A 16,983-nucleotide genomic window follows, 5' to 3' on the forward strand; every position below is an offset into this window, starting at 1 on the left:
ATGAGTCGCGGTTTTGTCTCACCAGGGGTGATGGACGGATTCGTGTTTATCGTCGAAGGAATTGAGCACGTCTGGGACCTGTTGGATCACAGGGTGAGGGCTAGGGCCATTCCCCCTAGAAATGTCCAGGAACTTGCAGGTGCCTTGGTGGAAGAGTGGGGTAACATCTCACAGCAAGAACTGACAAATCTGGTCCAGTCCATGAGGAGAAGATGCACTGCAGTACTTCAAGCAGCTGGTGGCCACACCAGATACTGACTGGTACTTTTGATTTTGAGCCTCCCTTCATTCAGGGACACATTGTGAAACATTTTTAGTTTATGTCTTATGGTGTTGACTCTTTTAGTGTTCATACAAATATTTACACATTAAGTTTACTGAAAGTAAAAACAGTTGAAAGTCAGAGGACGTTTCTTTTTTTGTTGAATATATATATCTATACTAATAAAAGACAAAGCCGTCACTCACTCACTCACTGACTCATCACTAATTCTCCAACTTCCCGTGTAGGTAGAAGGCTGAAATTTGGCAGGCTTATTCCTTACAGCTTACTTACAAAAGTTGAGCAGGTTTCATTTCGAAATTCTACGCATAAGGGTCATAACTGGAAGCTATTTTTCCCCATATAATGTAATGGAGTCTTGAGTTGGAGATGGCCGCGGGGGGCGGAGTTTCGTGTGACATCATCACGCCTCCTACGTAAGTACGTAGAGCACAAGGAAAACTCCAAACAGCGATAAGCACAAAACGCCATTTCACAATTGAGAAGGCAGAAAAACATTATGAAGCAAATGATGCATACAAGCATATTCATAAGTACAGCTACTGGAAACAAAGCACGCGTGAACCGTAAGTTTATATTAAATTAAGTTCATAGGCTGCCACTAGCGCTTGTAATTTAGTGCCTGCCCATATAAGGCCGCCCATCAGCGCAATCCAATACAAACACTGCCGGTAAATATTCACGTGTGAAGGACTGTGCTTATGCAGAGGAAGATGAGATGGTCAGGGTGGTGTTTGGCACAAACTCATTGAAACTGCGAGAGAAAGTTTTAAGTGCCGGGTCTTAGCTGACATTACACGAGATGGCACCAGTACAGCTGGGAACCTTCATGCAAGAACACCAAGCTGCTCACGTGAACTGACGCAGTGCACAGACAAAAGCAACAGTTCCAAAGAGTGCTGAACAAAACCGAATTACACAATTGAGAAGGCAGCAAAAAATATGAAGCGTCTTATACATACAATCATATTCATAAGTGCAGCTACTGCGGAAACAAAGCACACGGTGGAAAAAGTGAATGTCCTGCTAAAGGAAGACAGTGTAAAAAAAACCCGTGCATGCAGTTTGTCACATCACAGATAAAAGGAAGACGAGCTGTTTATTGATGCAGTAAGGAACTAATCGATGAATGAAACCTCTTATCTTTACAACGATTGACAAACACGGAATGTAACTTGAACACATCCTACAAATACGAGCCTGATTGAAAGAAATAATGATAATCAAATCCTTGATGACAGCAACATTCAATAACACTCACAAAACAATTACTGTATATTGACAATCATGTTACGCTATTTTTAAAATGTTCCCTTTTCTTTTTCATAACTTCTACTTCTCCACTGCAGTACACGGGTATATATATAAATGTATATATATACCCCGATCTACAATACATACTTTAGCATAGACAAGCCACACGCTGTGGCTAATTGTAGAGTCTTAAGCCTCTAACGCCGACATTGAGGTTCGATTCCGAGAGGGGATGTACTGACTATGTACGCGCTACCGATTCATTTTACCTTAGCGATCTCCTTGGTTTGGGACGTATGAAAAATATTAGGTTAACGCAGAATCATGTTACGTTATTTTTAAAATTTTCCCTTTCTTAGCACAAGCACAGCTGAGAAGCTTCGATGCATGTACTCCATAACGCGCTAAAAATAACGATTTAATCACACTTTCAATTCCAAGCAAACGGAACTTTTGTCAATGCATGATTTCCTGGTACATCCATTACACTGATGCACACATCACAGCTACAAAAATGTTAGAGTCGGAATAAAGCGCTCCTACGACTGATCATTTGACTTCCCGAAGCCTTGATAAAAGCATGGTTTTGTGCACACTGAAAAGCAAGCAAAATTAGATGCATTACAGAAAGCGGACTTTGTGGCTCTTACTGGGGATCATTGGACTTCCGTGACCGTTAGTAATTCTAAATACATCTAATTACAAAATGTTCAATGATCACACTGTTTTAGCCTAATGTACAAAATAATTTTGGCTAATGTTACTCAGAGTTTAAAGAGTAAGCTGGTCAAATTACCTTTTATGTTTCTGACTTATTTTTTAAGAAGAAAACTGCACTTTATGGTGAAATTTTGGTTATTATTATTTAAAGACAATACTATTCTGAAAATGTACTTAAAGTACTTAAACTACCACTTTATTTTTAAGTCTGCCCAATTTTAACCAGGGATGATATTTTTGTTTCTGTTTTGAATTCAAATGCAGTTTAAAGGCTTTTTTTCAGAAATTAAAACAGCTTCAGTTTACAATATTCATGTCCATGTCTATTATTTGATTCTGTAAGCCCACTAAAACCGTTTTAAATAAAAAAAAAACATTTGCGATTTGGGGCAAATTTACGTGTGCGATTACATACGATTAATCAAGATTAATTCTTACACAGCCTCTAATTAATTGGATTAATTTTTTAATCGAGTCCCACCTAATATATATATATATGTAGATATATATATGTTGTATATACAGTATGTATATATATGTGTGTGTATATATACAGTATGTGTATATATATGTATATGTATATATATATTTATATATATGTTTATATGTATATATATGTTTATATATGTGTCTGTGTGTGTGTGTATATATATATATATATATATATATATGCCAGCAACACTCATATCAATGACAAAACAATTACATTAACAATCATCTTACGTTATTTTTAAAATGTTTGCTTTTCTTTTTCATAACTTCTTTAACACACTACTTCTCCGCTGCGAAGCGCGGGTATTCTGCTAGTATATACATATACTATGGGGTGCCAAACAGGCAAATACATTGATTTTATGAATATATAAAGTCGGCGTCAGAATATATAAAGTCAAAACTTGAATATATAAAGTCACTGTCGGAATATATAAAGTCAGCGTCGGTATATATAAAGTCAACGCTGGAATATATAAAGTCAAAACCTGACTATATAAAGTCAGCGTCGGAATTTATAAAGTCATTCCTGATTATATAAAGTCAACATCGGAGTATATAAACTCACTCCTGAATATATAAAGTGAAAGTCAAAATCTATTGATTGAAACGACTCTGAACTGAACTAAGTTAACAAAATCGTGTTCAGAAAAATAAATTAAAAAAACAATATTCGGTTAATGTTTTGAAAATGATGCATGTGCCCTGCCCAGGATTGGTTCCTGCCTTGCGCCCAGTGTTGGCTGGGATTGGCTCCAGCAGACCCCCGTGACCCTGTGGTCGGATTCAACGGGTTGGGAAATGGATGGATATTCCAGCACTGACTTTGTATATTCCGACGCTGACTTTATATATTCAAGTTTTGACTTTATATATTCCAAGTCTGACTTTATATATTTAAGTTTTGACTTTATATATTCCAGCGCTTACTTTATATATTCAAGTTTTGACTTTATATATTCCGACAGTGACTTTCTATAATCAAGTTTTGACTTTATATATTCGGGAATGACTTTATATATAAAAGTTCTGACTTTATAAACTTAAATTTAGTCATCATTGCATAACTTTTTCATTACCATAGAAATTTAAAGACTAAATTCAACTTCCATTCCTAACAAAGATATTTCTGGCAACTAAATACAACCTACTTATATCTAAATTCGAGCTATTGAGCTGTCGCCTGCCTGCCTGAATAAGTCACCCTCGCTTCGCTCTTACTTTTTTACCATTCATTTAATCATGGCTAGTGGCGGAAAAATTATAAAATGGAAGGAGGATTACACTGAGTATGACTTTACCAAAACAATTATTGATGGCGAATCGATTATTCATAAAGCTTCAATTGGTGATCTGTTTTTCTGTGTTAACCTCATATTTTTTCATACTTCTTCTCAAACCAAGGGGGCGCGAGGGTAAAATGAATCAGGAAGTGCTGATCAATGTAATCGGTGTACCAGAAAATCATGCATTGACAGAAGTTCCCCTTTGTTTGTAATGCAAAGTGTGATTAAATGCGTGATTTTTTAACGTGTTATGGAGCATATTCATCGAAGCTTCTCAGCTGTGCTTGTGCTAAGAAAAGGAAACATTTTAAAAATAATGTAACACGATTATCAATATAACCTTTTGTAAGTAGTGCCTGGAGGATACAGTGTGGAGAAACTGTAGAGACAGCGTGTGTATTAACTTATTGATTTTTCTGTGAGTATTTGGTGGCAGCGTCACAAACGGGTGAATCCCCGAGTCGAGGCGGATCGGGAAACGCGTCACGCATAACCACAGCCTGGCTCATGGCTCGTTACGCGAACCAATGCTCGTATTTAGATCCGAATTTTTTGCTCATACTTTCCTCTTATCTTGAATTTCTCGTATACAGAGATGATCGTATCTAGAGGTTCCACTTTTTGTATATATATATATATATATATATATATGACAGCAACACTCATCACTCACAACAGTGACAAAACAATTACATTGACAATCATGTTACGTTATTTTCAAAATGTTTCCTTTTCTTTTTAATTACTTCTTTAACACACTACTTCTCCACTGCGAAGCGTGGGTATTTTGCTAGTGACAAATATAAAGGAAAGAATAATTTAGATTACTGTGCATGCTTACTTCATGATTGGTATGTTGCAACCTTGGCAGTTAAAAGAACATAAGAAAAGCTACAACTAGAAAAAGCCAAGTATATTGTAGCTTATCATTTCTCAGCTGTCACAAAATATTGCCAAGTTAAGATATAAAGGTGCCTAAACTATGACAGTATACTAATGATATCTTAGTTCATATATCTATGGATTTGTGAATAAAAAATGATTTTTAATATTTCTGCCACATCTATTGTTAACAAGCTTCCATATGTGTCCCTAGGTGCATCATGGATAACTCATTTTAATTACAAACTCCCTTCAGAATTTTAAACAATTCTATGCTTTCACCCCTTTCTTTTATGTCTTTTATTGAATTTATTAAAAGCATGTAACATCCCATAGAATCATGTCAAACTTAACAAAACTAAATTCAATTCAACAGCTACCCTTATATTTTCACCTCTTTAACTCTATTTTCTTAAGCTAAAACATTCCTTCCTCATAGTTCATGGTCTTGAAATAAGAAGCTTTTCCTTGTGGTTTCTCTGGCACCAAGGCTTAAACAGAAAAGGACTCCCAAGTCTTTATCAAATTAATTTCTTTCTTTTAAACTAAATACTATCTGCTGCATGTCTGCCTGAGTTTGATTTATATCCATGTTTAATGTATTCGTTAGGATATTGTTAATTCATCTTCACCACCAATCCATTTAGTCATCAGCAAATATTACCATCTTTTAGTTACATTTTTATACACACCATTTATACAAATTTAATAGAGAAGAGGCTTCAAATGTTAACTAAAGGATCCTAAGGGTGTACTGTCCCTTACATAAGGCTTGAAAAGACTTAAAAATGCCTTAATTAAATGACACGAATTAACTTTCAGGTACAGCAGTAATCTTTTAAGAACTTTTACTTTGGTAATGCAGGACCTTTATTCTAGTTAAATGGTTAAAGTTGTGTGTTCAGTGGAATTAGTATTCTCTTCCACTCATAAGTTTATAAGATTAACTTGCGTGGTGGGAATTAAAAGAAATTTCACAAAGTCTAAACAGCTATCTTAACTTGTTTGGACATTCACCTTAACAATTACTAATTTGTTTTTGTCTCTGTTACAACATGAGAACTATCAACAAAGCTCCCTGAATCTGACTGCCAATAACAGTAATTAGACCAACAGGAGTAGCAATTTCAGGGTTCTCTTGAAGAGCAGCAATAATAAAACAACAGTTAAACAATAAAGTAATCTCTGAATCTGCTGCAAACCTGAAAGTGAAGCCATTTTCCTCCACGCAGACACATACTGTATAAAATGACAAACTACTGTAAATTCTCACAGACTAAAAGAAAACACACTTTTATTGCTAAACCCATGTACTGTAACTACTCATCTCAAACTTTCACTCTCAACATGCTATAATCTAGATGCCCACAGTTGAAGAACTAGGATGACAGGCAGTTTATAGAACACTTATGCCTCACCTTGGAAAAGCACTTTATGAAAGAACACCCCAAGTGTAGGAATGTCTTTAAAGCATTAGAATGTTGATAGATCACTACAATATGAAAACATAAACAGCTGAAGCAGTCCCATTTTGAGATGAACACAAGTGATATCTGATAAAGTAGCTCAGAAAAAAACCTTCAGGCTATTAATATCCCTTGAACTAAAAAAGTGAAAAAACAGAAAGGGCAACATCTTGGACAGACCTGAATGGGAATCATTCAAAACTCTTAGGTGTTTTAAATTTATTGAGTAGTTGATCAGGAATATCGCTGATCATGCATCCTAAAGCATACAGAAGGAATATCTTAGAACTAGAGGTCTGGCAAGGCAAGTGATTTCTAGGAAGAGACTGAGCGACAAATGAGAATAGCTTGGTGACAGTTGGAAAGACGGACGGGATGGAATGATTGCAATCAAAAAAATCAGGTCAGATTAAAATCCTAGTCTGTGGCTTCTGTAATGAAGAAACCCAACAAAGCTACACAAAGTCTCTTAAAAATACACACCCAGGGGTTTCTAAAAGGGGCAAAAGATAAGATCCCAGTAGTACAAGCCAACAGTTTTCGACCAATGTTAATGGCCTAACATTGAAGAATGCAAGATGCGCTTGCAAAGAAGTCTGTAAGAATCATAGAGGCCTCAAAATTCTTCAAACTAGAGTGAAGTTCCTGGATTAAGAGATTGTGGTACATTGCACAAGAATTGTTCCTGGGAAGATGCAGAAGGAACCCGGTTTGAAATTCCCCCGTTAGACCCTAGACTGCCATGCGCCACTGCTGCTCAATTCTGGTACTGAAGTTCAAAATGATTACATTGTCAACAAATCAAATGGTCCAAAGCTAGCCATCAGAAGGAATGGAATCAGTTTGAGGGGGATGTGTAACATCATAGAAGCCACAGTAAAGGAAGAGGTGGACAGCCATCATCCTCAGCTACTGTATATATCAGAGAGGTTTGGCTGCATTGAAAGAGGAATTACCAGGCCCATTTACTCCATGAGCCAGAGATCCACCAGAGCCCACCAGATACAATATGAGTTATAAACCCTCAATAAGCAGTTTAAAGTTGGTAGTGAAAAGGAAAAACAGACACTAACAGAATTACGCAGTGTCTTGAGAAAGAAGTTAATGATTGTCTGCAGGGCTGAGTGGCACAAAGGATAGAGAAGGGAAAGGGCAAGAAAAAAAGCTGTTTTTCTACCAAACAAAGGCTGGGGGATTAGCAGAGTGGGTAACTCCAATGCTCAAAATAAGAGGTCAACAACTTTTTCATAACACTATGAGCAACTGAGTGAGACAGTATGTGCTTAAACCTCATCCAGGTCTTATGGTTCCATCATTTATCACAGTTGAGTACAAACTAATGGAGCTCAGCTAGAAGGAGGTTTAGGAGGTAGAGAAGCTCAAGTGATACCCTGCCATCATCCAAAAGTGGTGGTAACAACTCGTACAGTGATTTTGTAAATTTGTGAAGATGGTGGAGGGGAAGAGTTGCTAACCTGTGGTGAAGTGCTGTGGGTGTTTGGATTCCTAAAGAAGTAAATTATAAGTCAGTTTTAAATCATTGTAATGGATGGCCGGCCATTTATCCCGGCCAATACCCCCAAGCCGCCAGGTGGAGCCCTCCTTGCAGCGTGGAGGTCCCCAGAAGACCAGCAGGGCATCATGGACATTGGAGTTTTTATGCAAAGCCCTGCTGGATGCTGTGGGGGCCACAGGAGGGAGCTGCAGGGAGGACAGAGGGCTTCTTCGTGCCCTGTGACCCGGAGGTTCGTCACAGGAAAAGCGACAGACTTCCGGGTTGAAGAAAAGAGCTTTTACCTGACCTGGAAGTGATTGAGGATCACATGGACTGGGGATTGAGAAACACTTCCGGGTCAGGGAGTATAAAAGGACTATGGGAACTCCCAGACAACGAGCTGAGCTGGGTGGAAGGGTGGCAACGCGTCTGGGAGCTGGAGGATTGGTTATTTGTGTATTATTGCGGTTTATTAGTGATTTATATGAGTATTGTGGAGGAGAGTGTGCTTTGTACACTGTGGAAGAAAAATAAAGTCAACTTGAGGACTTTTACCTGGTGTCTGGAGTCGTGGACAGGGGTTCAAGGGAGCGAGGGCGCCCCCTATCGTTCACATCATCTTGCCTCTAAACATAGAGAGCAATATATTTTTCAGCATTGTTTCCCAAAGGCTGACAGAGTTCATTCTGAAGAACAGCTTGTCAGGGATGCCAGGGGCAACGACCTGGCTGGGACGCCTTGAGGGACCGGAAGAGGGTCAATGCCCACCCTGGATCACGTGGGGGCTGCCTTCCTGGTTGCTTTGGAGGCCACGGGTAGAGGGCTTGGATGCCCAACCCTGTAGGGACCCATGGTCACCGCCAGGGGGCGCCCCAATGCCTTGGGGACCCTAGACCTCAGCACTTCTGCCACACCAGGAAGTGCTGGGGGGAAGAAGAAAAGGGACACCCGGAGAGCTTCCGGGAGAACAGCCGGCATTTCCGCCATACTGGGGCGTGGCCAGGGAGGAATGCCGGGACACACCTGGAGCTCGTCCGGGATGATATAAAAGGGGCTGTCTCCCTTCATTCGAGGCTGGAGTCGGGTGGAGGCAGGACAAGGCAGGAGAAGAGAGAGTGGAGGCGGCCCGAAGAGAAGGCATTGTGTGACCAGAACTGTGTTGGGGTTCGTGTGTGCACTTGAGTATTGTAAATATTGTTATATAATAAACGTGTGGTGGTGGAAAACAACATGTCCGCCTGTCTGTGTCCGGGCCGCGTTCACAAGCTATAGTCAAAAGAGATTGGATTGTCTTGTGGCTGAACCTGGCCAATGCTTATGCCTCAATACTTTATAAACCGATGATTTTGCATTACATCGCCACCATGTTCCCAATCAAATCAAGGACAGGATCCTGAAGAGTTCAGGGTCAGGGTGTACATCTCGGTCAGCAACATCAGATTAGCATTACCTTGAGAAGAGCATTATTACCCGGTACACTGTCTCAGTTATTCTATTTGCCCTTGCTATGAACATTGTGGCCAAATCAGCTGACACAGAGAGCAGGGGTCCTTGTCCATACCACAGCAGCCACTGCCTAGAGCGTTCATGGATGACTTCTCCATCACATGGGAAAGGATGAGCTTTAAACGCACCAAATCGAGCTCCATGGTGCTAAAGAAGGGGGCAATAATGGATAAATTCTGCCGTCATTATAAGGAATTTCCATACCTCCTATTGCTGAACAGTCAGTCAAGAGTCTGGGGAAGATCCAAGCTTCACTCCAACCTGAAAGACTATGCGGTCATTCAGAAGAAACTTGAGGACTAGCTTACAAAAGTGGATAAGTCAGGTTTGCCTGGTAAATTCAAAGCCTGGATCTAACAACATGCCATCTTGCCCCGGATTTTGCATCCCCTGCTGATATATTTTAGTCCCAGTTAGCACAGTGGAATCACGAGAGAGGAAGATCAACTGCTTTGTCTGCTGGAGTAGCTGGATTTACCCTGCATTCTAAGCAGTGAAGCACTCTACAACACAATAACATCCTGCAGCTCCCTTTTAGTGCTCTCTGAAGAGTTTAAGGTTGCATGAACAAGGGAAGCTCTTCAGAATAGTGATTCCAGGGACCTAAAGATATCATCAGCTGGAGTAGAAGTACAAACGGAGAGGAAATGGAGGGCAGAAGAATTAGTGAAGATGGCGAAAATCCACCTAAAGTAGAGAACTCTAGTGGGAATGTCGGCAAAAAGGATGCCTCTTCTCTAAGCAGGGAAGGCCCAAAGTAAAGAAAGGCACCATCATCTTTAGGGTAATGTCCAAGCAGGTATGCAGAAAAAACAAGGAAGTAGGATGATGGGACTTGGGCAGTAAGGAGACAAGGTGGGAGGGTGCACCCTAACACAGGAAAATCTGGGAGAACCTCTGGCAGGCAGACCTGCAGCACATTCAGTTGCTTGTGAAAGCTGTCCAAGATGTCCTCCCAAGCCCTACAAACCATAGCATATGGGGGAAGAGTAAGACAGCTGCTTGTCTTCAATGTGCTGGGAATGGGTCTGAACACCTCCTTAGGAGCTATCATAACCAGCAGAAATCATTGTTCACCAAAGGAGATTATGTCTTTTTGGATAAGAAAACAAGCACCCAGACAAAATCCAGGACTGATTTCCTCACCATAGTCTCTGACTGGCAGCTGTTCATTTACTGAGTCCCAATGTCAGATTCTTGCTGAACAGCAGTATGTGGAACATAGATCATGGCTTCTGTGTTTGTTTTTTTGCTCCCCATTAGTTTCATAAGCCATGATTCACACTTGCCTTTAGTTAAACTAATTGTTCAATTTGCCTTAAAACTTCTGTTCTCATTTTACAGTAAGAGTAGCTAGACTATATAATTACTTTTTGTAAGAAATTTAGAAAGACTGGTATATTTTAGAGCAATTTAGTGGCCCAGCAGGTACTGTTTCCACTTCATAGATGTGGGATACCTGGTTCAAATGCAATGCTCAGTCATAGTCTGTGTGAAATTCACACTTTCTCTGTATGGATATTCTGTTGTGTACTCAAGTTTTAATCCAACATAAAAAAAAATTGTACTGGTTAATCTCACATCCTCAAAGATGTTCTTGTTATGGGTATGTCACATTATATCATTTTTCTTAGAGAGTCAGAGACAACTTGGTTGAACGCTCCCATGAAGCTGGTTGTGTAAGGGTGATATGTCCAGTGACTCGCTCTAACTAATCTACGACTTGCTCTGATAAAATTTAAACAGTTTTGATTTTGTCTTTAGTTATAAGGGTGGGCTCTATGTGCATGTTGGCAGACAATCAATGAATACTCATCCAGAAGTATAATGCATAGCATGCAGGGACAAGCAATAATGAATGTGGGTCCTATGGACTTCACAAACAGAAGAGAAGATTGTCTGTCTGATGTCTCGTGTTTTACATTCTGTGACAGAATGGAAAAAGAAAGAAAAGACTGAGACTGCAGCAGAATCTGCTATATCTATTAATGCTCTGTCAGGCAGCATATATTTGGCTTTCATAGAAGGAGATAAGCATGAATGTGCTGGAAGTTCAGGATGTGATCATGAAATGTGACATGCCGAGCGATTTTCAGTTGTTTACTTAGACATTGTCCAGCTACAAGATCAGACACTGCAACTGGCAAGTCAAAATACCCCACGACTAGATGAACAGTAGTAGTTTGCATCAATATCACTTTGGAACTGTTCTGGAATTGACTTGAATGGGTTTGTCTTTGTGTTATTTGTTGTGCCATGTGTGCAACTTTTATTATATATATTCATACTGGGAAGGTATGCTTTTTCTTAATTCTTTGCTTTAATATATTTAATTAACTTTATTAACATCTTGTCAAATGCTTTAATTTATAATAAACAGATTAAATCTCTATTTGCCAGCCACTGAGAGAAAAGAAGACGAAGTAGGCTAGCCATCTTGGAGGCTTTACAGTATATGTATATGTACATATACATATGATGCAAAATTGACCGACTCACTCACTCATCAACAAAAATGATTTCCTGTTTAGTTAAAGATCAATCTCCACTAAAAAAGGATGTATTATTAGTATTTACGGGTAACCACCACAGAGGAATTAAATACCCTAAACTCTCAAAAATGCCTTGATTGATTTAATTGAAATTTGGTGATGTTATAGAAAAAAAGCAAAAATAGCTGATACTTTTGTTGTAATTTTATTTGTTGATGTTTACTAATACTGTATTATGCTAATTTAAATATTTGGCACTGCACTGGTAATGCGTTTTATACTATTGAAGGAAGTAACTGAAGTGACTTATCGGCAGCTTGAATAGCATCAGTAACCAATAATGTGAATGGATGGCGAAAGATTGGGGCGGTGTCCTGGACAGGAAAAAACAGAGACATGATGTCATTGTACAATGGAAAGAGAAAGTTCAGCGAAGCTCAAGGAAGGTGCAAAGCTCATGGCTTAGCAAATACTGTTTTTTGCTATTGACTATAGGCGTTAGATTCGTACCAGATCTCATCTTGGTCATTCTGCTCCGTTGACACCCAGCCCCCAGTCATGGCAAGACAACCTTCCCCAACACCCGCTCTTCGATCACTGTGCTGCAAAGACGAAGGAAGAAATTTTGGTCTTAGATATTGGTGCTTGAATTTCTTATGTAAAAGCCACAGCAATTGCGTTGTTCTGTGCTTCAAGTTCTCCACATAACACACAGGTTACTGGCATTTATGTATATCCAGTTCAAGCACTAAGGGTTAACTGTGTGCTAAACGGTAAACACATTTTTAGGAGTCTGATTCCAGGCAATATCTCTTAAAAAGTGTAAATATATATTTTTTTCTGTTTGCAGCAGCTATTGGAAAAATTGATGAGTTTAAGTAATATTGAACCTGCATCATATAACACTTTTTAGATGTTTAAGTACCAAAATGAAGAGAATTGTCCATAATTTGGAAATATTTTGTTTTAAAAAGTGTACTGTGCAAACTGTTAAACCACTGCAGGCAAACATTTATACAGCCATTTCAAATTCATAAAATCTAAGCCAGCAGCACAATGTTCTAGTAACATTAGGTGTGCATGACAGATAACCATTAATTACCTGTTTATGTTAACACATGCCCGTATACAGCAGGCTATCAAAAATAAAAATCAGATAAAAGTAGTTGTCTTTTGTTTATCAAAAGGCAAGTCTCTGATTAAAACTGTGTGCAACAAAGATTTTAAAAAACGATCAATAGTCAGGGTAAGAGAAGTCCACACCTCCCGAACTTCCAAAGTTAAATTGCATTTACTTTATTATAAATGTGAGGCAAAAATCAATGTGGATCTAAAGCAAGTACTGCTTTATACAACTACAACCAATTTGTGGTGGAGAAGAACTATGGAAATATATTTGAACATAACAGTTCATTATATTGATAAGGATTACACACTGAAAAGCAGGTGCTTCCAATGCTGCTTCTTTAAATGAGAGTCTTTGCATTAACTTTTTAATCTTATGATACTGTCGTTTAAGATTTTGTCATGTCTTTATATATAATACACTACTGTGGCTGTTCGTTTGTCTGTCCAGGATTATACATTACCTGTAGCTCGCAAACAGTTTGACCTATTAAATAGATATTTGGTAAACATATACTATGTGATGTCTACTATATGCTTTTGGGGTGATGATTGACCTCAAAAGTTATTCCTCTTTTTATTTTTATTTTATTTTATTGTAGAATTAACTCTCGGCAGCGGCCAGCAGGGTGGTCTGAGTGGCGTATGCATACGGGTGCCATTCTCGTCCCTACCACCTTCACCGTCACTTCTTCTGCCTCTTCATATCTTAAATCATTCTTGAGGCAGATTGAAGACTTAAGTGCCAGCTTAAGTGAAAAATTAAAGAAAACATACTAAGTAATTGCAACATGCAACACAAACACTGACTTAATCATTTTTAACTTGAAAAGATGCCGACGAAAGAAGAGAAGAAGCGGGCCGCTAGGGTGGAGAAAAGAAGAGCTGCTCAGGAAGCAGCAAGCGCATCAACCTCTGAGCAAACGAATGCTAAACGTACAAAGAAAAAGTATAAAAGCTATCAATGCTCAAGTGTATTCACTGCACAAGCATCGTTACTGATATTTTAATATTTTCATACACCGGAAATGTTTGTTTTCTTGATATTTAACATTCCCGTGTTTCAAATTTATTGAATGGCAAGTTGTGGTGATGGCTGGTTTTTCAGAAAGAACATTAATTTTGAAATAAAGAAGGAATGTTTGATGTTATATTTAAATTTTATTATATAAACATTTGTACATCAGTAATTTACTATATTTAAAACAGTGACACACATTTTATTGTGTGCTGCATTTTTACTGTATCAAATAAACAAAAAACATTATTAAGCACATTTTTATTTTTTTCAACTAACCCAACATTAAGCAATATAATTTTAAATTTATAAGTCGTTCATTGAAAAATGATGGTTGTACTAGACTGTGTGTAAAGAGAATACAGGATTTGCATTTGACAAGACATGGTGCATTTTTAATTATACTGTTAATTGAAATTATAATATTAAAGAAGTCAATATTCCTCAGTTATTAATTTTGCCATAACTGTACAACCCTATTAAAACATTCAACTTAACGCATGCACCATGTAAATGTACACAATATTAAAATCAATGTAATGGTACAAGATTACAGATCAAAGTGTTACATTCAAATCTGATTGAAGTTACTACTAATTACAGGATTTGCTATAGAGTGAATTATATTTATTCCGAAATTCCCATTATTCCTATTAATTACCGGTATCAATTCAAAAGAGTAGTTTCCTGTAAAATTGTATTTTGAAATGACCATCAACCAAAGCTAAGGTCAGTCACTAGAAAACGCAGAAATGGATCAGTGACAGGAATGTTTTACTCAAGAACAATTGTATCTAGCATGTTCTAGGCTAGATATTGTATACAGAAAGAGGCCCACTGCTTTAAAGAATTTCCCAGGCAAAGCCAGGTAACACAGCTAGTTACTAAATACATTTTATATACTATGACACAGAAGTACAAGCTACTTCATATTGCTTTTAAGAAAGAAACACAAGGAATGTGGCTTCATGGAAAACAAAGCTGTGCTGTATACCAAATACTAGTGTTGATAATTAGAACAAACAGATGTCTACTATGTAAATAAAACTAATTTAAAGCTTGTGCACCAAGAAAAATCTCACGCAAACAGAGCAAAAACATGCAGACTCCACACAGACACTGCTTTGATCTGAAATCAAATCATGGCCATGAACCTTTGACGTAGCAGCTCTCACTATTGCACCACTGTGCAGTTCTCCTGGCAGACATGCAATTTATAATTTTAATGATTCACCTCTAATGTTAAATATCATTTTTAACATATGGCCTTGCAACTACAGTACATGTCTACTTTGAGTTTGGTTCTGTAGGTTTAAAAATATTATGTCACTATACTTCAGTTTTTATGGTTTTGGATTTCAGCATATTCTTATGATATTTTCAAATACCTAGAATTGTTAGGGTGGCCAGTTTAGCTAGGTCTTTGGAACAGAAGTTTTGCTTTTCCTAGTAATGCTGTTAAAGTAGTAGGCCGCAAAGGGCAAAACAGAAATAAAGATGAATGTGCATTCAAAACTGATAAAAACAAACAAAAATACTGAAATTTTAAATAAAAATAATTAAAATGTAAACAAAAAAATCAAAATGCAAACAAGTGGTAAGTTGACCAGTAGATGAGTAGTAAAGAACCATAAAATCTGAAGGAAGGATGGCCTCAAAAAAGCTCCAAATTATTTTTTACATCAGGCACACTTTTAATTCATTTAAGTTTGCTGAACTGTTATTGATACATATACAGTACATATATGCAGTAAAAATTATAATACAAATCAAATTGTATATTTAAAGAGAAATTAAAAAAAAAAAGTTCAGTACAATAAATGCTAAACTGCAAAGGTTTTAATCTGTAGAGTTGTTTCATCAGGAAACAATAAAACAGAAACACAAAAATTCCCCTTAAGTTGTAATTATTTTAGTTTAAATTACAAATGATTTCTTTAAACAATACCTCAATATAAATTAAGAAATAAACTTAATTTAGTTTCTTCTAACTATAATTTTTTTAAAAAGATAAATACAACAAATTATCTTATCCATTAATCTGAGAAACGGCAGGAGACAATTAACAAAAGGAAAATGAAAAAATACAGATTTTTAGAGCAAGAAGTCCTTTTAATGTATAATATTCAGTCAAAAGTTTATTTAACAGAAGAGACTCGTATATAAAGAACAGATAAAAGCTAGACCTATTAAAAAATGTTTCCAATCTGTTTCTCCAATGATCAACTGTCATACACAAAATTTAACTTTAACAAAACAGATCACAGTTTCACTCCTAACTTCCAAAACGTCCTACTCAATAAAACTGAACATAATATTTGCACCTTTCAAATGATGCTGATTTTATGATAAAAATGTCTAAGAACAGTTTATGAGTATAATTTAATTCAAAAACATTAGTAAAATATAATGGAGATAAACTCCACATTTAAACATGTTTTTTATGTAAAAGTTTTCAGCACTTTAACATCTAAGGTTAGTTTTATATTTGTTTACAAGGTAATTCTGGTCTGAGGTGGGCTGGTGCCCTGCCCGGGGTTTGTTTCCTGCTTTGCGCCCTGTGTTGGCTGGGATTGGCTCCAGCAGACCCCCATGACCATGTAGTTAGGATATAGCGGGTTGTATAATGGATGGATGGATGGTAATTCTAGTACTGTATAAATTATTAGCCTTATCATGCCACCAAAGTGTAGCACCATCTAAAATGTGCATCATTTGAGAAGTGGATCAAAGCTGTGCCATGAAGTGGCACAATTTTAAGGCTTATTGAATAAAGAAGAATAGACTCTTTGAATTACATGAATATCTCTAGCTCTCATGGGCATAATGAAGCAAATCTTGTTTTGTGGACAATGATTTGAATCATTCAGCTTGTATCTTTTATTCTGCTTTTTGACTGCTAGTATTTAATGCCTGATTTCTCTGCAAATAAACATAAGTAATGATTAAATGAAAGTTTGAATA

General features: G+C 37.4%; 1 protein-coding gene across 2 annotated transcripts in view; it reads right to left on the minus strand.

Annotated features, from left to right (window-relative positions):
• Positions 1-16,983, minus strand: part of LOC120514245 (collagen alpha-1(XXIV) chain) — a 327,082-nt gene that overhangs the window by 177,203 nt on the left and 132,896 nt on the right. The gene's annotated exons all lie outside the window — the stretch shown is intronic.

This window comes from Polypterus senegalus, chromosome 14, assembly GCF_016835505.1.
Source record: "Polypterus senegalus isolate Bchr_013 chromosome 14, ASM1683550v1, whole genome shotgun sequence".
Lineage (NCBI taxonomy): Eukaryota > Metazoa > Chordata > Cladistia > Polypteriformes > Polypteridae > Polypterus > Polypterus senegalus.